A 27,412-nucleotide genomic window follows, 5' to 3' on the forward strand; every position below is an offset into this window, starting at 1 on the left:
AATAATATTCCTGTCTATAGTAGAATATAATAAGACTTATCAGAATAATATGAAGAAAAAGAAGGAACTGTTTCAAATATTTTATATGAACAGTAAGTTACTATCTAGAGTTGAAGAACTAGAGAAAATATATCAATCATAAAATGAAAGATTAAATTTATAATATTGAATAATAACAAATTATAATAATATTGAGACATCTAAAAATCCAAACGTAAGTATTCAACTGTTATTTAAAACAGGACTTCATATGGTCAGCAGCTTCCAATGTAATCCATAAAGCTATCAGGCTGAATGGTCCTTAATATTTACCAAACATTTACCTGACTAGTATAAAGAAAAACACACAAAAATAAAAGTTTCAGTCTACTCATCCAGCATTTTTAAAACCCAATTATGTAGTAGTCTTATCACATTATTTTTTTTAAAAACGTGTAAAAATGGGGCCGGCAGGTGACGTGGTGGTTAACGGGAGCTGGACTCTCACATGGCTGACCACAGTTTGAGTCTCAGGCCTAGCGGCTTGCTTTCTCACTTTCTTTCTCTCTCTCTCTGCCTCTCTCTGGTAAAATTTAAAAATAATAATAATAAATAAAATAAGCAATCCTTTAAAAAAATCTGGCTATAATCATAGGTGTAGTAAACTCATAAGCTCTAGGGATGGAGCCTCAAAGTCTACATGTATTGATGTAGCTAGTATTTGAAAATACTATTTCATGTTGTTTGGATGATTAATTATATACAAAACAGGTATAGCGTAATAGTGAGGGTGACCAATGTAATGGCTTTCTAACCTACCTATGCACCAGTCATCTTTGAGTCTTAATTTTGTTTTTATTTCAGACATATTGAACCAGATTCCTTGAAGATAGGTCTGGGCATTTATGGGAATAAAAAGCTTTCCTGGTGGGAACCAGCAGTTAGCGTAATGGCTATGTCGCTGGACTCCCACGTAGGCGACCGCAGTTCGTGTCCCGGACCCGGTGGCTTAAAACTCACGCCGGGCGCGTGTGTGTGCGTGCCCAAGATCCCGAGAGGAGAATGGAGGAGAAGGGATTGCGGCGTGACCATCCCCCCTGGGGGGTGATTTCTCGCTTTCTGTCTCTATGTCTCTCTGTCTCTCTGGCGAGCGCACGCGCCCTACAGTGAAAATCTCTCAAAAAAAAAAAAAAAAAAGCTTTCCTGGTGATTCCAATGAGCCAGGTGATACAGCTCTACAGCTTGAAGTAGAGTGAGGGAAAGGCCAGAAGTAGCTTCATTACACTTAATAGTTTAAGCCAGTGCTCACTTTTGAACTGCAGAATCTCAAAATTTCCCAAGAAAGATTTCTCCTGATAACAGCTATAGAAGATGAAAATAAAAAGAACCTTTATACCGGGTCATCAGAAAAGTCATGAAGCATTTTGCATAGAAAGAGAGAAAAATATGTCATGACTTTTCCAATAGCTCAATATATGCTTCAAGGAAAGCTTGCTAAGAAGAGTATTGAAGGGTACTTTAAGGATTACTGGTATTTCTGACAGACAAAAAGAGAAGGTACTAATAATGACCCAAAGGAACAAAGACAATGCTTATCCCTTTCACTGTTTTTTTTTTTTTTTTTTTTCCCCAAGGAGGACTAGTGAAATACTGACCACAAGGTGGACCTATGATTACTGTTGGTTGAACAAATAATATATACATAGACAGGCACCTCAACAGGCCCTTAGACAGAGTTCTACTCTCAGCCTCAGCCAGCCAGGATCATGGGTATGCACACGTGCTTACTATGCAAGGGAGACCTTGGGATGTGAACCAGGGACCTCTGCATGTTGCTTCAGCACCATGGAGCATTACCTCACCACTGAACCAATGCAGTCCTATCCTCTTCTTTGGCTCCCACTCTCTCCCTAATACCAGTCATGTGCTAATAATCTGTCCTACTGAGATACCATGTGGCAAGAATCTGAGGGACACAGAGGGAAAAGGATACTGTCAACAACCACTTGAGTAGTTTAAAAGTGAATTCTACCTCAAAAGTGTTGGGATTACTGGCCCATGGCTCATACCTTAATTGCCACTTTAGGAGGACCCTGAGTTAGAGGGCCCAATTAGCCACACTCAGATTCATAAGCCACAGAAATTATGAGACAATGATACACTATTTTAGCCTCTAGGTGCTTGGGTAATTTGTTATGTACCCATAAATAACAACTACAACTATTCTTTATAGAGCTATTAGACTATTACATATAAACTCCACCCGGGCTATATCTGTAGCCAGTGGTTACAGGAGCAGGATCCTACTTGGCCAACTGCAGTTTAATTGCAGAGGTTTGAAAACACATCAGGCATGTGTGCATGTGCTCTCCAAATCATGACAGAATGTTGAAAAAGAGAAGAGATTAAGAGAAGAGATTATGGCGTGACCATGCCCATTGGGGGGTGCTTTCTCCCTCTTCTGTCTTTCTTTCCACCTCTAGCAAACTCCCTGGAAATTGGAGGAGGGGACCCAAAACACACACACACACTCAAAGAAAGAAAGAAAGAAAGAAAGAAAGAAAGAAAGAAAGAAAGAAAGAAAGAAAGAAAAAAAAAAGAAAAAAAGAAAGAAAGAAAAGCACCCCTCTGCCTTGAGGATGAAGTGTAAATCCTCCAACTCGGTGTACCTTTGGATACGCATCCCCATCCCCCAGCTTCATCTTCTATCAATCTTTGCTTCCCATTCTAAGCTTTCCAAATACAAAGGCACTTTGCTAACCTTATGCTGTCTCTTACTTTCACGCTTTTAGTTCATGTTGCAACCTCTGCCTAAAATATCCCTAGACTGCTCTTTGGTCTGGCTTTTACTCCTTCTTTAAAATCTCAAGTGTCACCTATTGGGGACATAATTCCTGATCCCAAGCTGTCCTCCAAACTATATACAATATCCTCTTATGTTCCTATTAAAAAAAAATGATACCTATGATATATTTACATTGCACGATAATTATCAGCTTGGGTTTCCCTCTCGCTTTAAACTGAAAGATGCTTTAAGATAGGGACGATGTCTTGTTTATGTTTGTGTCTCTAGCTCTTTCCAGACAGTGTTTGGAATTAATGTTTATGAAACTAATTATAGCTGAATTCATTAAACTTAATTTTAAAAGTACACTTAAGGTAAGGGATCAATACACAATACTGCAGAATGTGTGGCATTATTAGCAGTTAGGGGAAAAAAGCACCAATGAAGACAATAAAAGTACAGCATCAGGAAAAAGGAAACATATTTCTAAAAGCAATACATGTCACAATGAAGGAAGAAAGATATGAACAGAGAAAGGCCATTGACCAAATAATAAAAATATTGTTTGAGACCTCCTATTGCACAATTTCAGGAAAAATGAAGTCAGGTTGGAGAATGCTGGGGAAAAAAAAATAGTGAAAACAACTGAAAGTGGAGTTAAAGATTTTTGACAGTGAAAGGACATTATTCATCCAAACCAAAGAGTGGTATCTGTTCCTAGCTGATGTGTTGTCATTAAATAGATGAAGACTCCCTGAGTTTACAAAAAAGGCAAGAAAAAACATGCTGGCAGACTAATAAGGTACAATTCAATCATCCTCATTTCTAAGGGGAAAAAAAGAATCAGTTGCAGGCTGCTTTTATATATTGAACTAAAATCTTTATGTTTTACTACTTTCTTTTCTTTTTCTTTTTTTTTTTGGAGAGGTTTTTTTTTTTTTTGCTATAGGGCGCGTGTGCTCACCAGACAGACACAGAGAGAGAGAAAGCGAGAAATCACCCCCCAGGGGGGATGGCCACGCCACAATCCCTTCTCCTCCATTCTCCTCTCAGGATCTTGGGCACACATGCACACGCACCCGGCGTGAGTTTAAGCCACCAGGTCCGGGACTCGAACCATGATCGACTACGTGGGAGTCCAGCGACATAGCCATTATGCTAACTGCTGGTCCCACTACTTTTTTATATTTCTTAGAAAATAAGGCATAAGAATGATTCTCATGCCAGTTGGTAGCATGGTGGTGAAGGCAGGCAGGGCAGATTCCACAAGGCGGACTGAGTAGTTCAAGCCCCAGACACAGCAGCTTGAAAAACACGCTGAGTGTATTTGTATGTGTGTTTGTATGTGTGTGTGTGTGTGTGTGTGTGTGTGTGTGTATGTCTAATACCCCAAGAAAAAATGGAGAAGGGACTGTGGTGTGACATGCCCCCTGGAGGGGAACTTTCTCACCTTCCCTCTCTGCTTCTCTCCAGTGAGCACATACATACTTGAATTATTTGAGAATAAGAAAAAAGTTTTCTTTCCTATGTGCCTCCTAAATTTAGATATTTTAATCATTTCTTCTCTAATCTTCATCCTAAGGAACTGCTAATAATGTCTAGATATCTGAGATGGAAATCACACTCACATGAAAATCCCGACAATCTAATTCTGCTAGCAAATAGCTTTGGGAAAAATCACATAACCTTCCAAAGCATAAATTTTCTTATCTATAAATGAGGGGGTAGATTAAATATCCAAGCAATTTCTTCCATCTTTAATCTATTTTTCATTCATGGGAAAAAAAAAAAAACAGTGGTCAAACTATAAGAAATAGTAGAGAATATATCCAGAAATGAAATAAAATAAAAATTGCTTTTATATACTGAGAAATAAAAGGCATTTTATTGCACCAAAGACATAGGATACATTTAACAAACCAATTTACTCCAACACTACTTAGATAATCCTGCAAATAAATTTCATTAAGCAAACAATAGAAAGCAAGGATAATTAAACACCTACTATAGCTTGGCCTCAGATTTTCTAGAAGCATGTGGGATCCTACTATAGTGTGGTGGAAACAGAGACCTGGAACACCAAAATAGCCAATCCGAGAACAGAGCTAGTGAGTGAGGTTGTTAGAATTAACAGACCAGGTCTTTTAACTCAAAATTTGGTTTTAAGAAGCTCACGTCAACAAACATCCAGTATATACCTACCATATACGAAGCATGTGGTAGACATTGGAAATAAAAATAAAATCTACAACACCTAACTTCAAAGAAATTCATAACTTTTTTTTTTTTAAGAGGGAGAGAGATTTTTGCTATAGAGCACATGTCTCACCATAGAGACAGAAAGAAAGTGAGAAATCATCTCCCGGGGAGATGGCCAGGCAGCAATCCCTTCTCCTCCATTCTCCTCTTGGGATTTTAGGCATGCATGCACACGCGCCCAGGGTAAGCTTTAAGCCACCAAGTCCAAGACTCAAACAGCGGTCGATTACGTGGGAGTCCAGTGACATAACCATTATGCCATTTGCTGATCCACATAACTTCGTTTTTAAAAACTTAAGAGACAATAATGGAGATAAGGCAACAAACACTTATTTAGGGCCCACCATTTAGAAGGTGCCATATAGGAATTCAAAATAACTACAGATTATGCCTGTATCTATTTTCATTTTAATGAACTTTTGGTGAACAGTTTTACTGTACATTGATAACTTACTTTAAAATATGCTTTTAGAAATAAAAGGGGAGGAAAAAAGAGAATGGAAGAGGACAATGAATTGCAATCAAAGGCATATAGTGTAGCCAATGAAATTAGTTAGCAATAGATATGAACTATCATTTGGCAAACAACTTTTATATATTTATTGTTTTGGTGACAGTGGTAATGCAATTAGACCCAATGGGAAAGGTCCTGGGTTCTCACCCTAGCACTGTTCAGAGCATACTGGGTGTATACACGTATGTCCCTGTGACCTGACCTGGCTCAGACTAGGGGTGGATGGCAGTGTGAAGACTCTGTTGGGAATGCCTTCCTGACTCTTTGTCTTTCTGTCTGTCTGTCTCTCTCTCTCTCTCTCATGGAAGAAATAAATGAAAAAAATTTTTTTTTGTAATTTATTGCTTTAGAATACTTAGGTATAGTGAAAAATTTCTCCCAAGAGCTAAAACACAGTAATTAAGATGGTAACTTCAATCTACAACAATTCTTGAAGAGAATAGCCTTAAAATATCTCTGTGTATTGATTCCTAACATCCATTGTGTTCTGCAACCACCTTTGTAAAAAAGAACATAGTAATTCTTTTTCTCTCCTAAAATTCACTTTTGCATAAAGCACTTAGTTTGAGAATTCTAGATCTGATAAAGAAGTTCTGTGATTAGGCCAGCAGGTGGTGTGGAGATTAAGGCACTGGATCCCGTAAGGCTGGCTGCACAGTTTGAGTCCTGACCCAGCAGCATGAAAGTCACACCCAGGTGCATGTGCATGTGTGCCCAAAATTCTGAGAGAAAAATGGAGAAGGGATTGCTGCATGGCCATCTCCCCTGGGAGGGAGGTGATTTCTCACTTTCCGCCTCTCTGTCTGTGTCTCTGGTGAGAACACATGCCCTATAGAAAAAAACTAAAATAAATAAACAAATAAACAAGTTCTGTGATCAGAGCTTGAATTAAAATGGGATTTAGAGATCATTAACACTCAAGTCAAGAACAATAATGTAGGTAAACATTTTAATAAAATTAATATCAGAAGCAAACATTTCTTCTTTTTTCTTTTTTTTTTTTTTTGAGAGGTGTTGGCTATAGGGCGCGTGTGCTCGCCAGGCAGACAGAGACAGAGAGACAGAAAGTGAGAGATCACCCCTCAGAGAAGATGGCCATGCCACAATCCCTTCTCCATTCTCCTCTTGGGATCTTAGGCATGCACGCACATGTGCCCGGCATGAATTTAAGTCACCAGATCCGGGACTTGAACTGCGGTCGACTATGTGGGAGTCCAGCGACTTAGCCATTACGCTAACTGCTGGTCCCCAGAAGCAAACATTTCTTTTAAAATAACTGGATACAACACATCATAACTGATTCAAGGAAATAAAATGGAGTTTTTTTATTTTTTAGTAAGGGTCAATTGTGATTTTTACTTATTTGGCTCTACTATGAAATTTGGAATGACTGCCTAATTAAGGTAGAATTTTTGTTTAAGAATTATTTATTTTATTTCATTTACTATTATTGTTTTTTAACTTGCTATAGTCATTAGAGACAGAGAGAGAGAAAAAGAGAGAGGGAAAGCGAGAAAGCAAGTCACCAGGTTCAGCACTGGAACCGTGGTTGGCTATGTGGGAGTCCAGCACCCTAACTACCATGCCACCTGCTGGCCCCAAGTTTAGTAGAATTTTAATAAAATGTTTACATTCAACAGCAGCAAGCATTTTACCAAAATACATGTATCTGCCATACTAATTTTCTGCAATAGGAATTTTTTTATATAACATAAGAATTTGCTGTAGGTGCTATAACCAGGTCATAAAACTGTGGTGGGGGGATAAAAGGTACTTGCTAAATCACATGGTAATATGCAATATAGAAACAAGGTCGATTTCTGTAATAATTTCAAAAGTCATAAAAATGTAAAAGAAATCTGTAGCAACTCTAGGTTTTGCCCTTAAAAATTGTGTTTAGCTCAGGAGTTTGTGTTCATATTTTTCTGATTAACTACCATAATGGGGAATCATAAAATAGATTTTAGCATGGATCTATGTAGCCATAATGAAAGGATATGTAGAAAAAGACAAGCTTAGCAAATTCCTGACTGAGCTAAGACTTAGAGCTGTATCCAAACCCAAAAAGTAAGCATTTGGAAACAATTAGAGGTTCACTTCTGGTTGACTAACCCAATTCTAGCTTTCACAATGTAACCCCATTTTCCTATCATATGTAAAAAGGGATGAGTCATTAGATATGAGTTTACCAGTCAAACAAGGAAATGACTTTATTTGTCAAAAGCTAAAGGTAAATCAAATTTATAATAACATAATCATAAACATAAAATTAATGTAAAAACTTTAGCCTTATATGCTAACATTAAATGAGCAAAAGTTGGTTATTACACTTTACTACAAGTAACTAGCAAATGATTATATATTAAAATCTTAACTTCAGAAACAGGTTGTGGCGAGAGAGTCTCACCATTTCAACAGTCAATAAATTATCTAGCAGTAATTATAAACAGACCAAAGAAAATGGTATACACATCGTGAAAACTTTTAAGAAACAAGAAAAATAATGACAATTATGATGTTCAGCAATAAAATCTTTATAGAGATTTAGAACTATTACTTAGATTTGAGAATAAATATTTAGTAATAGTAATTCAAATATGATTACTAATTTGATTCTGTGAACTGGTTGGGCTAAGTCATCCTGCATATTATTGAGGATTATTATAATCAACCAACATAAAGAAAACTGTACTTTTAAAGAGAACTTATAAATTTGAAGATATGGCATATGTCATATACTAGAAATTTTTTTTTTTTTTTGGAGAGGTTTTCGCTATAGGGCGCATGCGCTCGCCAGACAGACAGAGACATAGAGACAGAAAGCGAGAAATCACCCCCCCAGAGGGGATGGTCACGCCACAATCCCATCTCCTCCATTCTCCTCTCGGGATCTTGGGCACGCACACACACGCACCTGGCGTGAGTTTTAAGCCACCGGGTCCTGGATGCGAACTGCAGTCGACTACGTGGGAGTCCAGCAACATAGCCATTACGCTAACTGCTGGTTCCCATATACTAGAAAATTTTAGTAGACATAAAAGCCAAAGAAAATTGGCCTCTCATTATAATGAAATCTGCATTTAAATTAAATATGTCATCATATTTGTATATATATAATTAATTCATAGTTATGGGTAATTACCTATTAATCCAGAATTTTTTTGAGAGATTCTTGCTATATATAAGGCACATGTGCTCACCAGAGAAACAGAGAGAAATAAGAGACAGAAAGCGAGAAATCACCCCCTAGGGAAGGTGGCCATGCCACAATTCCTTCTCCTCTAGTCTCCTCTTGGGATTTTGGACACGCACGCATACACACCCAGAGTGAGTTTCAAGTCACCAGGTCTAAGACTTGAACCATGGTCAGCCATGTGAGAGTCAATCCAGCACCTTAACCACTGCACCACCTGCTGGCCCACAATCCAGAATTTTATAAGCCTAGTATAGAACAGATAACCCAAAATCATATCACCTGGGATTGTAGTTTATGTAATATTTTTTAAATTTTTTTTTTTTTTAAACTTTGCTAGAGGGTGGGTACACTCATCAGAAAGAGTCAGAGCAAGAGAGAAAGTGAGAAAGTATCTCCTATGGGGAATGGTCACACCATAATCCTTCCTCCTTTATTTTTCTCTCCTTTCAAGACTTTGGGCACACATGCACATGCACTTGGTTTCTCAAGCCACTGGATCTGGAACTCAAACTGGGCAGTTAGCCATGTGATATCCAGTCACCTTAACCACCACAGCAAGGGGGCTGGCCCCTTTTAAAAGCTGTATTTATTTCTTCTGTAAGGGATACAGACAGAGAGACAGGCGCCCCCACAGGGTACATGTACACCACTCTGCATGCTTAGGGAATCCAGAGCCTTTCCCATGTGGGTCCAGCTTTGTCATGTGTACAATGGTCTAGCCTTTACATTATAGTTATACTGAGTTTTTGAAACTTATGGTTTAAATCAATGCATTATGTACAGAGAATCTACTTTATACAATAATGCAGATAATAATATACCCTCAGATACCCCTAGTACTTGGAGCTAAAGCCATGAAAAGGTCATCCTTTTCCTTAGGCTTCTGGAACTTAGTTATAACACCTAATGCATTTGGTGTTTAAACCAAAAATATTAGTGTGTGTATAATGTCAAATTGGTAAATAACTAGTAATGTTTTTGTTTAGATAGCACTTAGTAGCTTTTAAAGGTCTTTCATAAAAAATTCTAATTTGATCCTTACAACAACCTTAAGCAACTTAAGAAAACAATGGAAATGTAGAATGTTGGAAGGAAGCAAGATGAGCTGACAAAACCAATTTGGGGATGTTAAGAAAACTTGTTCCTTATTAGACATGGGTAAAAGGCAGAGCCTTCTGCACATACTACAGAATCATCACAATTAAGTGCTTGAATGTCAAGTTCATGTCATATCCATCTTATTCCCAGTGCCCAACACATTGCTTGGAACATGCAGTGCTTAACACATCTACTGAATGCATTTACTAAAATTTCAACTGCTACTGGAAGATTACTGGAATATAGAATAGCCCTCATGTGATGTGACTTTCACCTCTTCAAAGCAATAGCTAAATTACAAATTCTGTCCTTCCAGAAAAGTACCTCTAATAAATAGAAGGCAAAGTATCTTATTCTTCATTCAAATAATACATGTGAAAGAATTATACTTAGGAAGGAACCACCAACAAGAATTCTCAATTCTTGATGTGCAATTTATTTTTATAATAAAAGCTCTTTTCTTCATTTTCTTGAATAAAAAATTAAAATCATAGCAGCAATATATTAAAAAATACTTAAAATGAGGACAATGGATCAATGAAATAAGAAAGCAAAAACTCCATGAACTATACATAGCTTTGAAAGATCAGACAGGAATAAATTCATATCATAAGAATTAAGTATAGTAACATTTTCACCAAAACGATGAGACCTGAAGGAACCTGTCACTCTCTGTAGCCCCCTGAAAGTAGTGGCAGGTCTAGGATGGACACAGGCAGGAGATAAAGCTCTGCAGGGAAATTCACATTTAAAAACGGACAAGAAGTAGACAAACAGGACCTTTAGGAAAAATAAACAAAACGAAAAGAAATATTTATTAAGACTATCAAAATCAAATCAGTTACCATTCAGGCAGCTTCAGAGTTTTAGCCTAGAACAAAAAGTCCTTAAGATTAGGAAGAAAAACCCAATAGGAATGGGACCAAAGTGCTAATCATAATCTCTAGATTCGACAGGCTATTAAGAATTTGAGGCAAAGGGTGGTTATTTAGTTTAAGTTTTAAAATGGTATACTTAAAACCGATACTATGTACACAGTGTCCATACCCCTTCAGTTTCTCACAATCATTTTGCCTCTTAACAGCTGAGTATGTTGCTCTGAAGAAATCCAACATGCAGGAAGGCCACTGGAGAAAAGTAGAAAAGGGCATAGTATAGCAACCCCTTTGCCCTCTTAAATAATAGAGGTAAAACCTATCTAGGTATCAGTTTGACCCATCACAATCAGTGGCAATGTTAAGACATACCTTTCCAGGTAGCCAAGAACTGGTTGTTCCAATTTAACTAGGGCAGAATATCAATGTATTGTGTTACTTTCCTGTTTTACTTTCTTGTTCTCTCTCCCCTCTCCTCATCTGATGATGCATTTAGAGTAAGAGTCAGTAAGTAAACATGAAAAAGAACATCACAGTAATAAAAAAGAAAAAAAAGACTACATTTAAGTGGTAGTGTCTGCTTCCCTACAGCATTCCTTTGAAAACGGCAGGCAGGCAGGCAAGCAAAAGTTATATTAATTGCTGTTCAAGACTTACACACATTAACCCGTTTAATTCACACACAACAAATTATGAGGTAGGTTATATTATCACCAGTTGAAAGATGAAAAGTTGAGGCAAAGAGAGGCTAAGAGACTTGCCCAAAGTTACCCAGCTAAATGGTAAAAAAAAAAGAGGAAAAAAAAAAAAAGTTACTCTACTGGCCCTCCTAAAGTACTTGTGCCTGCAGAAAAGTTCTGACTTTAGCAGAAGCTGATCTTCTAAATGTATAGGAGGCCTGGACTACAAGCAAAACAAAAATAAAAATGTTCAAGAAAATATGAACAGTAAAAATGACCCAAGACGATCTTGGCAAGAGACAGTGACAGCTAACAATGTGAAAGTTTTCCACCATCTGAGAGCTGACTGTATGGGTCAAAACATGACCATAATCAAATCTCTGACACCTAATTTCCATCTGGGGCCCATACTCATTGCTGACTTCTGAAGTTACACATTTGCTAGAAGCATACCTGACATAAAATGAAGAGCAGAGGAAAATGAACCTTATCTGTTTACCCAAAATAGATTTTCAAAAATATCTCTGTGATAATCTATGTTTTCTACTGAATACCCCAAAGTAGGTTCTAATTGCTACATTACATTGGATGCTGATGACATAAAAATATTTAGTTATGAAGTTTATGAATAATTAAGCAAAATAACGTAGTAATTTAAATACAGGCTATATCTCACAGTGATGAATCTGAAATTAAGTATATACGAATTAGAAGTGAACATTAAAATTGAAAAACTAAAAGGGGCTGAATTTTTTTTCTTTTCGCAGCAAGTAAATTAAAAATGGAAATTTTTTTTTTTTTGGAGAGGTTTTGGCTATAGGGTGCATGAACTCGCCAGACAGAGACAGACAGACAGAAAGCGAGAAACCACCCCCTAGGGAGGATGGCCATGCCACAATCCCTTCTCCTCCATTCTCCTCTCGGGATCTTGGGCATACACACACACATGCCCCGCGTGAGTTTTAAGCCACCAGGTCTGGGACGCAAACCGCAGTCAACTACATGGGAGTCCGGCGACATAGCCATTATGCTAACTGCTGGTCCCCCTTTGATTTATTTTTTGAAAGCCTAAAAAATATTGATTCCAAAGACAAATGTATATTTAAAAATATATTCAAAACCTTACTTCTAATCTCTTCCCTCCCCTCTGCTTGGAAGTAACTATATTTATTATATTTGCTTTAATTTATTCTTCCATTATTTCTTTTCAAAATTATAAGAAAACATGTAGATTACATGTGGATCCCTTCTTTTTCTTATATAAAGGCAGCAGTTTTTATAGAACATGACCAGCTGTGGCAATGCAGGGGTAATGCAACACTCTGTGATGCTGAAGCCATATGAGAAGGTCCTGAGTTCATGTCCCAAGGAATCCCTGTATATACAAGGTGTGCCCATATACATGTGTGCCCATGATCCTAGCTGGCTAAGGCTGAGGGTGGACTGCTGTGTGAAGGCCTTGTTGGGGTGGCATTGTCTCTCTCTCGCTCTTTCTCAGGAAAGAAATAAATGTAACTTATGCTATAAACCTATAGATATCATGCTATGCATCAAGTGCTATCTTGTTTTCTTACTAACATATCCTGAGAATCACATGTCATTACCATTGAGAACCATCCTTATTCTTCTTCTTAGAGCTGCACAGAATTCTCTTGTTGATCAACATCTGTATTCTTTCCAATCTTTTGCCATTACACAAAAATCCAAAAACATTATCTAATAAATATGTCCATTTATATTTTTGCTAATTTATCTTTGGAATATATTCCTAGAAGTAGCATTGCTTAATCAAAGGTACACGCATATTTAATTTTGCTAGATGTTGCCAAATTTTTATCCAAATAGATAATACCATTCTCATTCCTGTCAGCAAAGTATGAAAGTGCTTATCTAAACCATAGCCCTATCAAAAAATTACACAACCTTTTGGATATTTATTCACCTATTAAGTGAGAAATGGCATCTATCAATGTAGTGTAATTTATACTTTTTTCTTATGAGTGGGGGTTGAATACTTTTTATATGTTTAAAAGTCATTTGTATTTCTTTTCCTGTGAACCACATGAACTTCCAGTTCTGTCCATTTTTGTATCATGATGTTAATCTTCTCATTAAAGTAAAATTTTACTTTTAGGAACTCTATATTAGAGAAATCAGCTCTTTGTGATATAAGAGACAAATACGTTTCCTAGTTTATTATGCGTCTTAACTTTTCTATGCCAGAGGTCTTTTTGTTGTTGTTGTTGTTGTTAATGTAGTTTAGTTCACCAGTCTTTTCTCTTCCTGATTAGAGAGGTTTTGAGGCACAGTTAACCCTTCATATTCCCACATTCAAAGTAATTCAGCTATGCTTTCTTCTGGTGCTAACATAGTCTCACCTTTTACTCTTAGAGCTCTAATGCGTTTAAAATTTATACAGAAAATAGTATGAGACATAATTTCTTGGCTATGACACCAGAAACACAGGCAACAGAAGAAAAACATAACTATAGTGGACTACATCGAAATTACGATGAAATGGAAAAAAATCTGTAAGTCGTATTTTTTTTTTTTTTTGGAGGTTTTTCCTACAGGGTGCATGCGCTTGCCAGACAGACAGAGAAAGACAAAGAGACAGAAAGCGAGAAATCACCCCCAGGGGGAATGGCCACACCGCAATCCCTTCTCCTCCATTCTCCTCTCGGGATCTTGGGCACACGCGCCCGGCATGAGTTTAAGCCACCGGGTCACGGACGCAAACCATGGTCGACTATATGGGAGTCCAGCGACATAGCCATTACGTTAACTGCTGGTCTCCGTAAGTCATATTTGTGATAAGAGGTTAATGCCCAGAATAAATAAAGAACACCTACAATTCAACAATAGGGAAATTGAAAGACAGGCCAGGCCAGCCTGGTGGTTAAGGCAGCTGGGTCCCACATAGCTAATTGCATGGTTTCAGTTCCAGACTAGCAACTTGAGAAACATGCCAGATACATGTTCATGCATGCCCAAAATCTTGGAAGGAGGGAGAAATGGAGAGAAAGGGATTGTGGCATGACCATTACCCACAGGGGGGTGCTTTCTCCCCATCCCTCTTTCTTACTCTCTCTCTCTCTCGGTCATGAATGTGCCCTCTACCAAAATTAGAAGAAAGAAAAAGAAAAGGTGAGCAGAGTACTAAATAATATTCTCCAAAGAAGATATAGGAAATGGCCAACAAATATGCAAAAAAGTGCTTAACATCACTTATCATTAGGGAAATGCAAAGCAAACAACAGTAACATACAATCTCATATCCATTGGGATAGACACTATTAAAAAAAAGAAAATATGAAGTGTTGACAGGGATAAGGAAAACTCAGTCCCTTTGCTCTGTTGGTAGAAATGTGAAACGGAACAATAGCTATGGAAAACAGTATGGCAGTTCTTTGAAAACTTAAAAACAGAAATTATGACATAATTCTGCAATTTCACTTCAGAGTGTATTCCCAAAGGTCAAAGCAGGGACTTAAAGTAATATCTGTATGACCACAATAACAGCATTATTTTCAATAGCTAAAATAACAGAAGCCACCCAAGTGTTCATCAATGGGTGAATGAACCGATGAAATGTAAATACATACAATGGAGTATTATTCAGCCTTACAAAAGAAAACTATGACACATACTATGACATGGATAAACCCTGAAGACAATATTCAACGTGAAATTAACCAGTGACAAAAGGCCAAATGCTGTGATTCCACGTATATGTCACAGGTTCATAGACAGAAAGTAGAATGATGGTTGCCAGGAGAAATTGGGGAGTTATTGTTAAATAGTACAGTTTCATTTCTGCAAGATGAAAGGAGTTCTGTCAATGGATGGTGATGATAGTAGCACAAAAAAGAAAATATATTTAATGTCACTGAAGTGTTCATATAACAGTGATGAAGATGGTAGATTTTAATTGCATGTTTTACAATAATTATTTATAGGTATATATTTGGAGATAGATAGATAGATAGATAGATAGATAGATAGATAGATAGATAGATAATATGACCAGCTCTGTAGCTCAGTAGTTATGGAAAACACATCCCACATGGCCAACTATAGTTTGAGAGCCACCTAGCCTCAGTGGCTGCTTGAAAAACACACCAGGGACACATCTATATATGACCCAAATCCTGATAGGATGTAGAAATGGAGGAAAAAATATTTCAGCATGACCATGTCCAACTGGGGTGCTTTCTGTGTGTGTATGTCTCTCTGGGGAGTTCATGTATCCTCTGGCAATTAAAAAAAAAAAAAAGGTAGTAGTAGCAAGGAGAAACATTCCAAGCAGAAGATAGTAAATAAAGACACAGAAATATAAACCACTGTAACACGTCCTAAAAAGGGCAAGCATCTTGGTTTCACTAAAATTTAGGGCAGAAGTCTTCAAATTGTAGCACATACAGAAATATGTCCTACACCCCACAATTCTAGGGACACCAATTACAAGACAATATCCACGGAGATACCCAAAGACTTTCTAGAAGATCTTGGGAATAGTTATAAAAGAAAAAAATTACTAGAGTCTCCACTTTCACAGGTACTCATTCCTAAATCAGACCAGACTGAAACAATTCATCTAGTGAGCAGGTTTCCATTGTTTCCCTCCCAATTCACAATCGCCATTCAGTCACTTGACAGAAAAATAGCATAAAATTTACCCATTCGAAGTATTACTATAGTAAAAGTGCCAGGGCCTAAAAATCTTCAAGGCAGGAAAAAAAAAAAAGGTTAAAGCCTACTTGAAATACTGGTATCTGATAAGCCTTTAGTAAAAACAACATAAACCTGACTAGTTTTGTGGCTTTCCTGTTTTATATAATTCCAATTAAGGGCAAAGAATGATTTAGAAACAAGTATTCTGACACCTATCTTCAGACATACTCTAATGTGGATAGCTTGAGTGATGACAGTGGTGACAGTCCTACTAATGATCTCTCCTCTAATGTCTCCCAAATACTGACAGAATATAGATCAATCCTAAGAGAAGTCTCAGGAAATCTTTGTCAAACAATAGTAAAAGCCTGTATCTCTTTCAATGTCACCTGAAAATAAAGCTATTAATTTTTTAAAGAGGGAAGCTAGGTGTATTAGTGAAAAAAGAGAAAATAGCTTCAACAATTTCAAGCTGTCATCGAAGCTGGCTTTAGAAACCTCATATAAAGTTTTTGCTCACTGTGATAGTTAGGAATCATATTTTATAGTAATAATGTTCAGTATATAGGTGATAACAAAAAAAATTAGATGCCAAATTCTTCACTGCAATTCAACAAATTCCCTATTTAGATACTACCATACTTTGTAAGTATAGCAGAAGATAGTTCAACACATGTGGCAAAAATATGTGCCAGATAAAGTATATTCCAAGTATACTGATGACTCCAGAGATATTTCCAATCAGGTTTAAGAAATTATTTATATCAGCTATTACACTGACCCAAAAAACGATATTATTAATGAAACTGTGTCATGCAAAAACTTGTCTGTTGAGTATAACCTGTGAGGAAATTGTCAAGACTGCAGACAAAATTCCAGCATTTGAGAAACAATGGGAATGTGTAATGACTTAGCATAAAAGTGGTCTTATTTTTCATGTCTATATTTATTGTTTAGTTTTATTTGTCTGTTGTTTATCTTTAAGATAGAATCTTGCCATCTTGACATCTTCCGGCCTAAGCCTCCCATCTGGAACTACAGGGATGCAAAACATGTCTAGCTCTTTGTTCTTGCTATGATACAGGGCGGCCTTGAACTCAAAACCCTCCTGCCTCAGCATCCCCAAGCTGCTGGGAGAAGAGGTGCATGCATGCCACTGTGCCCAGCCTTTAGGTAGGACTAGGAATCAAACCCAGGCTTCCCATGTGGTCCCGGCTGCAAAGCACGGTATCTTAGCAATGCAGACCACAGCTGGGCTTTTAGACACTATTTTAATTTGGAAACACCATTCTATTTAAAACAAAAACCCCTCCCTCAAACAAAGAATAACTATTTGCTAAAAGTTTAAGCTCACATATGTAAAGCATCGTATATCATTTATTTATTTTTTTGCCAGAGTGCATTTACACTTGCCAGAGAGAGAAAGAAACCCCCAGTAGAGTTTAGTAATGCCACAATCCTTTCTTGTTCATCCTGTCAGAATTTTGTCCATGCATACAAATGCACCTAGCACAATTTTGCCAGGAATGGAATTTGAACCGTAATCAGCCATGTGGAACCCAGCTCCTTTAACCATTAGCTTATGGGACCAGCCCATAATACATGTCATTATTTAAAAGGTATTATAATGCATGTCTTTAAAAAAGTGCTATCTGAGGAACCCAGGTTTTGATGCAGTCAAGAATAAGTTGTTTGTTACAGGGATGAATATTAATATACCTGGGGAACCAGCAGTTAGCATAATGGCTATGTTGCTGGACTCCCACGTAGTCGACCGTGGTTCACGTCCTGGACCCGGTGGCTTAAAACTCACGCCGGGTGCGTGTGCGTGCGTGCCCAAGATCCCGAGAGGAGAATGGAGGAGAAGGGATTGTGGCGTGACCATCCCCCCTTGGGGGTGATTTCTTGCTTTCTGTCTCTATGTCTCTCTCTGTCTGTCTGGCGAGCGCACGCGCCCTATAGCAAAAACCTCTCCAAAAAAGAAAAAAAAATTAATATACCTGTTTAATTAAAAATTAAAGCAAGACTTTCTCCAACAGAAAGGACTTTCTCTGAGAGTCTGATTTGACTGACAGTATTAACAATAAAGACTAAGTTTTGAAAATTAAGATAGAGAATATTTCCATAAATCAAGTAAACTCAATCAGCAGAAGGAAGGTTTTGATGAAAATGCACTAAACAAAAATAGCTTAAAGTTTTAAATATGAGCTATAAGTATAAAATAACAGCATTGGATATTCTGAATTATGGGCATAAATTGGCAATTGAGTAGCTTTTTACATGAGTATATAGTATATTCTATAGACAATAATGGCAAATTTTAATTTTTTAAAATACTGATTAATTTATTTCTGACAATACTACAAAAGGTCAATAAGTACAAGAACATGTAAAATGCTAAGCAAAATGAGGAGCTACAAAAACATATCCATTATATGTATCTCTACTGGATAAGTCTGTTTCTTTCATTCACACAATTAGAAGTTAGAATAACTTCTCAGAAAAGCAGTCTATCTAAACATGTTAAAAATAGTGACCTCTGATTTTTTTATATTTTATCATGATATGAAAATATCTACGTGGTTAACCTAGGTTATAGAGCAAAGAAAAGATAAGAGTCTCACATTCTTAAAGTTTATAGCCTAAATGGCTCCCAACTGTCTCTATATAAATCTGCAATGTAAACTTAGTTTCTATTTTCTAGGAATATTTGTTCTCACGTTCTGATAACTCGGTAACTATATTCTTGAAACACACTATATTCTGTGAATTCCTACTTTCATTTATTAGCCTTGGCTTTTAATATGCTATAGGTATCATGTGTAAACCACCTTATGAAGAGGCACTTAATCATATACAATTATGAAAATTAGAAGGGAGTCCAAAAGTCCACACAAGAGGAAACTGAGCAGCCAGAAAATTAAGTGTCACAGAACCAGGACTAGAACCCACAAGTCTCCTGATTCCTAATCTAGGTCATTAGAATTCAACCAATAATAGTGAGCACAAAGCACAATGATGCAGAGCTGAACAAGACTAATACTGTTCTCATGCACAGCTATGCATTTGTATGTCAGAGATGCTCTATTACATATAGTGCCATTATTTAAGAAAACAATAATAGTTTATAAACAGAAAAAAAAGAAAACCTTCATGGAAGAAGCAATAGAGTTGGGCCTTAAAGGACTGGTAGGACTGTGATGAGAAACAGATGAGAAAGATATTGCAGATAAAAATATCATGAGTTAACTATAGGGCATCATCCACAAATAAGAAGTGATAAAGTTAAAATAAAAGATGGTATGATATATAAAAACTGCTATGGGAAATAACTATGGCTTAAAAGGTAGGCTGAGGCAGATAATAGAGAATTTTGATCACAAGGGATTTATTTTGTAAGCAGTGATAAAGCAGCAACAGTTTTATACTTACATAATGCCTTGTTCACTTTTGTAATCTAGCTCTGAATTGTTTTTATTTGTATACAGGTTTACCTCTCATACTACTTGGTTAGATCTTTGCACTCCCAAATAAGTTTTCTTACTTCAGAAACACACCTACCCAAACCAAGTAATTCCATACTATAGGATGGTAATATATAAATAAAAGTGAAAGGGAAAAGCAAAACTTTAAAATTTTTTTGAGAGCTTTTTGCCTTGGGACACATGCACTCACCAGAGAGAAAGAGAAAACAGACACAGTGAGAGGAAAAGTGAGAAATCACTCCCCAGAGGGTTGGCCATGCCATAATCCCTTGTTCTCCATTCCCCTCCTGGGATACTGGGCATGCATGCACCGCACCTGGTGTGAGTTTCAAGTCATCAGGTCTGGGACTCTAACCGTGGTTGGCCATTTGGCCATGTGAGAGTCCAGCGACATAACCAGTATGCCATCTGCTGGTCCCTTGACTTCATTTTTAACCAAAGAACTATTCATATACCCTATTAACAGACTTTAAATGATATAAACTATATATATTGGGTTGTGAGTAAAGTCATGACACATTTTTGCATAGAAAAACAGAAAAGTACGTCACGACTTTCCAGATGACCTAATACGTATATGTCTACTATATACATATATAACAGTACATAATTACATTAGTGTGTGTGTGTACATATACACACATATATGGTTATATTGCATCATTAATTTATGCCTTATTTTCCTTCTTTATATTAGAAATACAAGTGTAAACCCCAAAATAGCCACATTAAACAGTTTCTCATTGGCCTAACAGTGGTAAAAACTATTGTTGGTAGAAGAATAATACTCTAATTTTTAATTTATTCCTTCATTTTGGCTTTTATACTTCAATAAAGTCTATGTAACAACACAAAATACATTGTATTTCTTTAGAAAAGTTATAGTTTTAATATACCGACAACAAAAAAGGTAGAATTAGCCTGCGAGTGGAAATAACCCACTCCGCTATTTGTCTACATATCTTCCTTTTAACAAAATACTCAAGTATAAATTAATACTGTAATTATTTTAACATAGTTACTGATTTCAATTTAAGAATCAAATGACAGTCCCAGTTGCAGTGGTGCAGGCAGTAGGGCACTGCTGCACAGTACAGATGCCATACAGAAAGGATGGGGTTTGGATCCCAGGTATGACTGAATCAGCCAGACACACCCATGAGCACCTGTGATCTTGGCTGGCTAGGAGGAGCGGGGGAAAGAGGGCAGCATGGCAAGACCCTCTCAGTGAGTCCTGGTAGCCCTCCCTTCCTTGTTCCTGTCCTTCCCATTCCAATAAATAAATGAATAAATAAACAAACAACAAAAAAAAGATGAATCAGACAATATATCAAGTTTGAAGCTATGCTTCTGTTTTCGTTATGAGAAGTCAGTCAACAGCTCTTTTTCCTGACATTTAAAGAGCTCATGGCTCTAGGGAACAAGGAAAAAACATGGAGTGTTTTAAAAAGGAAATAAATGCATGTCAACCACAGATGCCTGAATAGCTCAGATTGGAAGATGGTATCTGAGAATGTTCTTTTTAGTTTTAAGACAAACTTGAAATTTTGAGTGAAATTAGATTTGTGATACAGTGCTTCCATCACTAACAAACAGTTCCATCACTAACAAACATTTACAAAGTGGTAGTGTTTTAAATTATTTTTAAAATGGCTATTTGAAAACCACAATTTTCTTATAGGAAACAGTGCAAAAAAGTAGTTAGGTTCTATGCTGGATATTTAAATCAGAGCATAGTACTAAACTCTGGTAATTACACTAATAAACATCTTTTTAAAGACAAAAATTCACAGCTGGTCCCATATATAAGCACTTACGCAAATCAGATCCTACTTGGCCCACCTTGGTTGAATCCCAGGCCCCAGTGGCTTAAAATACACTCTGGGCACATGTGTGTATATGCCAAAATCCTAATGGGAAGGAGAAGTGGAGGAAAAGGACTATAGTATGATCATGCCCCATTAGGGAATGCTTCCTTTCTCTCCTTCTCTCTCTCTCAAGATCACACATACCCTCTGTCAAAGGAAAAGAAAAGAAGAAATTCAGCGAGTCTCAAATGAAAACATAAAAAAGTACAATCTTTTTAAGCAAAAAATCTGCTCCATCTTCATTGGCCAGGAGATAATAGCCAACTCCTAAAACTAGTAGTTATAACTCTTTGGGAGCTTCAACCAATAGGCGTATTTATGAATTGTGTGTGTCTGTGTGTGGTAATGGCAAAGAGGAAGAAATGAGTGAAGACTCTGCTCAAGACAAGAATTTTTAAATATATTTATGGCTAATGTAATGGTAGTTGTGAGAATTGAATTAATGCCTGATATTGAATCGTTGGAACCTAAGAAAGTTTCAGAGGCAAAGTGGGTGGCTCAATAAAAGCTACCAAATTTGTATTGAATGAATTCTTACATAACTAGGTTCTTAAATTCATAATCTTTCTGGCATAATTGCATGTGTCGTATACCTTCCAATACACCCAAGACCTTCTGCAAGCCTTTCATAACTAGGATTTCTCATCTGAACTATTGAATGCACAAAATGTTTTGAGTAACTATTTCTGAATACCCTCAAAGTAAGTATGTACTAGTACTTTTCTAGATGAATTGGTATGAAATTAAAAATTATATACAAGAGCATGCCTATAGTATTAGGGCACTTCCTCCCAAAATACCAGTTGAAAAGGTCATTAATCTGTATTTATTAGCACTCTATGATGGTTTTTACATACAGTTGAAAATATAATCGCTATGCAATAATGTTCCCATTGTTCAACTTTACAATAAGGGTACATATACATGGGCAAGTTCTGTACCTCTATCTTAGTCTCCAAAAGTACAGTTCATAGGGCAGGTGACACAGTGGTTAAGGTGCTAGACTAACATATTGCCTAACATGGTTTTAGTATCGGACCCAGCAGCATGAAAATCATACTGGTGGCATGTGCATATGTGCCCAGAATCCCGAGAGGAGAATGGAGGAGAAGGTATAGCAGCATGGCTGTCCCCCTCCGGAGTTATTTCACACTTCCCCTCTCTCTGTCTCTGTCTCTCTCTAGCAAGTGTATGCGCCCTACCGTTTTTTTTTTTTAAAAAAAGTATAGTTCATAAAGTATAACCGCATGAAAGGAAAACCACAAAGGAAATTGTTAGGGAACACCCAAAAAACATTTCAGAAAAAATAAAATCTCTACAATTCTTATATATGACGATTAGAAGATACAGTCATATTCTACATGTTTTAAAAAAATGCTTACTTTTTAGTTAATATGGGCAAAAATAACTAATCATAGAATCAACACAATTTATCAAAGTAAGTGTCTGGTCCAAATCATATACTCATAAATAATGATCACTTATGATTTAGAATTTCAAGCCTATAATTTTGTTTTTAGTAGTATACATTTTTGTCATTTTGTACATCTATTTATGACCATTAACTGTCATTTCTAAGCTTTAGTTTGCCTCTAAATATGACAAAAGTAGTATTATTTATAGGCCTTTTATAACAAAAATACTTTAAGTTAAAAAGCTTTTCTTTATATTTACAAATAATTATGGTAAAAAGATATGAAGCCCCACAAGATGGTAACTAGTAAGTTACAGAAAATTTACTAAAGAAAAAAACCTGCAAGGATTCTCAAATATCAAAAGCAAAAAAGCTTATTGCTGTATTCTGTTTATATTATTTATTTTCCATCTTGCATAGGTAGCCCTTTTATTATTTAAATGAATAAAGATCAAGCTATAGGCCTAGAGAATTTATTTCATATTTAAATTGCAGTAAGATTCAAAGTTACAACTTAATTGTTCAGATTTCTGCATTCTAAGTTATGAATTTACTTTCCACTCCAGTTCACCTTACTAATGGAAGAAAAAAATACTCTAAAATCACTTATAGTTAAGTACATTTTTAAAAAATAATTAAAAAACTATACTCCCACCCTTATACTCAATATTCTCACTAAGAAACAAAATTCAACACAGTACAACCCAGTTTTACTCAGAAATTCATATCGCCATTCTCCTATGTCAAAAAATTTTGCAGTAACCAGCAGTTAGCGTAATGGCTATGTCACTGGACTCCCACATAGTTGACGGTGGTTCGCGTCCCGGACCCGGTGGCTTAAAACTCACGCCGGGCGCATGTGCGTGTATGCCCAAGATCCCGAGAGGAGAATGGAGGAGAAAGGATTGCGGCGTGACCATCCTCCCTGGTGAGAGATTTCTCGCTTTCTGTCTCTATGTCTCTCTCTGTCTGTCTGGTGAGCGCACGCGCCCTGTAGTGAAAATCTCTTCAAAAAAAAAAAAAATTTTGCAAGAAAAAAATGTCTTTTTCTAAAAAACTCACTTAGACTGTGAAAAGTGAGAATGGACCACCGGGCAGCCTAGAAAGGACAGACAAGTATTTATTTCCATGGCATGTTTGCACCTAAGCAACATTAGACACACGCGGGATGTAAGGAGTACCATTATTTCTCTTGCTTCTGGTGAATTGCAAATGTATATATAAATTAAGAGCAAGGAAAATTTCTTTCTTCTTTCTTTCTTGCTATTACTTTCAGAGAGAATGTAAGAGCGTCCTCCCATGGGTCGTGGTCATGCCACAATCCTTTTTTCCTCCATTTTCCAATCCTTTTTTCCTCCATTTTCCTATCCTGTCACAATTGGGGTCATGCATGCACAAGTATCATGCATGATTTTCAAGTTGCACAGGTCAGGATTCAAACCACCGTTGGCCATGTGGGATCTGGTTCCCTTAACCACTGTGCTATAGGGCCAGCCCAGGAAAATGACTTCTTTATACTCTAATTTGTTGAGGCCTTATCAGTTTTCCACCAATTTCCTAAAGTTGGCTAATCATAAAAACTCTTAAACAATCTAGAAAACATATCAGAGGGAATTCTTTGGACATATTTCATTCTCATGTGAATATTTAAGTTAATAAATTGTTCATTCTTAATAGAAAAATAGGTTGACTGAAATTTCTTTATTTTGTACTTTGGAGACACTGTCTTATTGTTTTCTAGTTAAACAGCATATGCTTTTTTTGGAGGGGAGGGGTGCAGGAACTAGCCAGATTGAGAGGGAATGAGACAAATCACACCCTTTCTCCCTCCAGGGAAGTGGCTGTGCTGAGATTCCTTCTCCATTCTCCTTTTGGGATTTTAGGGACACACACATGCCTGGTGTTTTTTTCAAGTCACCAGGTCTGGGACTCAAACTGCAGAGTCGGCCCTGTAGGATCCAACGCCTTAACCAACATGCCATCTGCTGGCCCAACATATGCTTTTTTTAAAGCATTAGTGAGAAATATTGGTTTAATTTAGAGAAACTTTATTAATTAAAAATAATGACTGTACTACAATATTATCTTTAATCTGGAACCTGTGAATACTTTGTCAACAATCGTTAAGAAGAGTACATATAAGGCTGCTCCTTAACTTACAATGAGATTATCTTGATACACCCATCATAAGATGGAAATCACTCTTAAGACAAAAATGCACTTAATACATCTAACCTATTGAACATAACAGCATAGCCTTGCCTACCTTAAATGTTTAAATGTGCTTAGAACACTTACATTAACCTACAGTTGGGTAAAATATCTAATACAAAGACTACTTTATAATAAAGTATTGAATATCTCATGTGATTTAATGAAAAAATCATGGCCTACAGCAATATGCCCATTGCTTTTATACTATCATACAGCTGAAAATTCATAGGTTGAACCATGGAGACCAGTTAGTAGAAACTCAATAATGTTAAAAATAAATAAATAAATAAGAAAATATGGTTAAAATGGTTATGTAGCCTCTAGATATTGTAGTATTGGCAGTTTTTCTTCATGTTTTTCAGTTTTCCCAACTTTCTTTAATGACCATATATTACTTCAGTAATCAGAAAAGCTACAGCATGTTCATGCTCTACCTGAAAACTGTCACACGAGGGCACCATGCTCCCTACAGGGCTGGTGAGGACTTACTCTCTTACACTCCAACTCCCACTGGGGCTATGACAAGGAAGATGTCCATATGTGCCACCACTGCTTCCACATTACTGTTCCTTCTCCTTTCTCCCAAAACACAGTTTCCTGACAACCCATGCCATCAGATCATACTTTCTACTCTTCATTACCAGTGTTAAAATTCTTGATCATTCCCTTTCAGAAACTGAAGGGTTTAGGAATGGGGCTGTTGTTGCTCCATTCTACCCTGCTCATTATTCTTCATTTAAATATCCATGTAGACAATCTATCTAACACTTGGCCTCTATCTGATGGTCGCATGCTCAGACCCTCTGATCATACCTTAGACCTTAAGACTGCAATTTTGACACCTCAATCTGAACAACCTTTCCTGTTTCTAGATAACATCCCCTAAAACCTCCACTTTTCCTCAAATACAATCTTCAATCCACTGACTCTCTCACTTTTTTTTAAACATGTATCATTACCTTCAAATCTTAATTCTCCACCACTAAAAGTCCTTCCTTGCCCCTTTCTTGCTGTCAGTACTCATCTCACAAAACCCCAAACCTGTTAAATCCAACTGTCTACTCCACAACTTTTATCAAGTAGCTGAACAAGACTGGGGAAAAAAATACAACTGTACTAGTTGTTTTCACTTTAAATTCATGACCACAAACCTCAAAGTGGGCCCAGAGTGCTGCCAGGCAATTGCACTGCTCCTGTTTACAGCAAAGTTTGAAAAGGAGCTGACTATAGTAGTTGCTACTGCTATTTCCTCCCCTCCCATTCTGTCTTAAAGCTACTCTGAGACTTGGATTCTCATCATTCTTCTGAGTGTCTGATCTAAGTTATCAATTATCAGTCCCAGCAGCACTTAACAGTTGACTATTTCTTCCTGTTTGAAAACATTCTTTATGTGGCTTCTGAAATGTGTGCTCAAATCCTTCCACCCATGTCTGCTGGTCATTCTGCTTTACTCTTTTTTGCTAGGAATTGGTTCCTGTTCCCTCCCTTCTCCAGTGCTTAGTCCTCAGACCTTTTCTACTACCATTATTCATTTTTCAGGGCAAATCCACCTAATCTGATGGCTTTACAAAACACATATAGGGTACAAACACCCAAACGTATATCTTCCATCCCAACCTGTTCCTTGAAATCCAGATGTACATCTACAATTATCTGTTCTGTTTACTTGCTCTCCAGCTACACTGCCCCCTCTAACATGACAGGCATGCTTTCTGCCTCAATGTTTATAAAGTTCCTTCAACAAGGAATACTCTTCTGAATAGTCTTAAGTCCCTCTCCTTTACCATTCAAGTCTCTGCTCAAAAGTCATCTTACACAGAGGATATTCCAATCCTTCAAAATAACAGCTCCTTACCCAGCTTCACAGCACTTGTCATTGACTGACATTACATCATCTATAATATTTGCATACTCACTTGCCTTACTGACTGTCTCCCCTGTTAAAAATCTAAGCTCCATGAGCATAGGACATTTGCCTGTTGCTTACTGCCCACACAGCGGGCACTAAAGCATTTATTAAATTACTTTACTATAAAGCACATAATGTCTTCTGTGATCTAGAAAGGGTGGGGTTATGAGAATAATTCAACATATAAATGATCAATTTCAGTAATGACTGAACTTTTTTATAATGGATCACTTTGGTTATCAAGAGAAAAGAACAAATAAAAATGTTAAAGCTAAATGATAATAAAAAGGAATTCAATTATAAGAACTGAAACACTATATATTTATATAAAGCACAGAAAAAAATTAAATAAAGAGGTCAGTAGGATCTAGACAAGGATGTCAAATACCTTCTACCTTGGACACCGATTGTAATTGGCTATTGTTGCCTCTTGAAGCACTATATTAAAAAAAGATCCTGCCA

The 27,412-nt window shown here is 36.9% G+C and overlaps 1 protein-coding gene across 1 annotated transcript in view; it reads right to left on the reverse strand.

The window, feature by feature from the left end:
* Positions 1–27,412, reverse strand: part of SLC30A7 (solute carrier family 30 member 7) — an 88,346-nt gene that overhangs the window by 19,850 nt on the left and 41,084 nt on the right. The window lies entirely within an intron of this gene.

The sequence above is a fragment of the Tupaia chinensis genome, unplaced genomic scaffold (genome assembly GCF_000334495.1).
Source record: "Tupaia chinensis unplaced genomic scaffold, TupChi_1.0 Scaffold143775_1, whole genome shotgun sequence".
In the NCBI taxonomy this organism is placed as follows: Eukaryota; Metazoa; Chordata; class Mammalia; order Scandentia; family Tupaiidae; genus Tupaia; species Tupaia belangeri.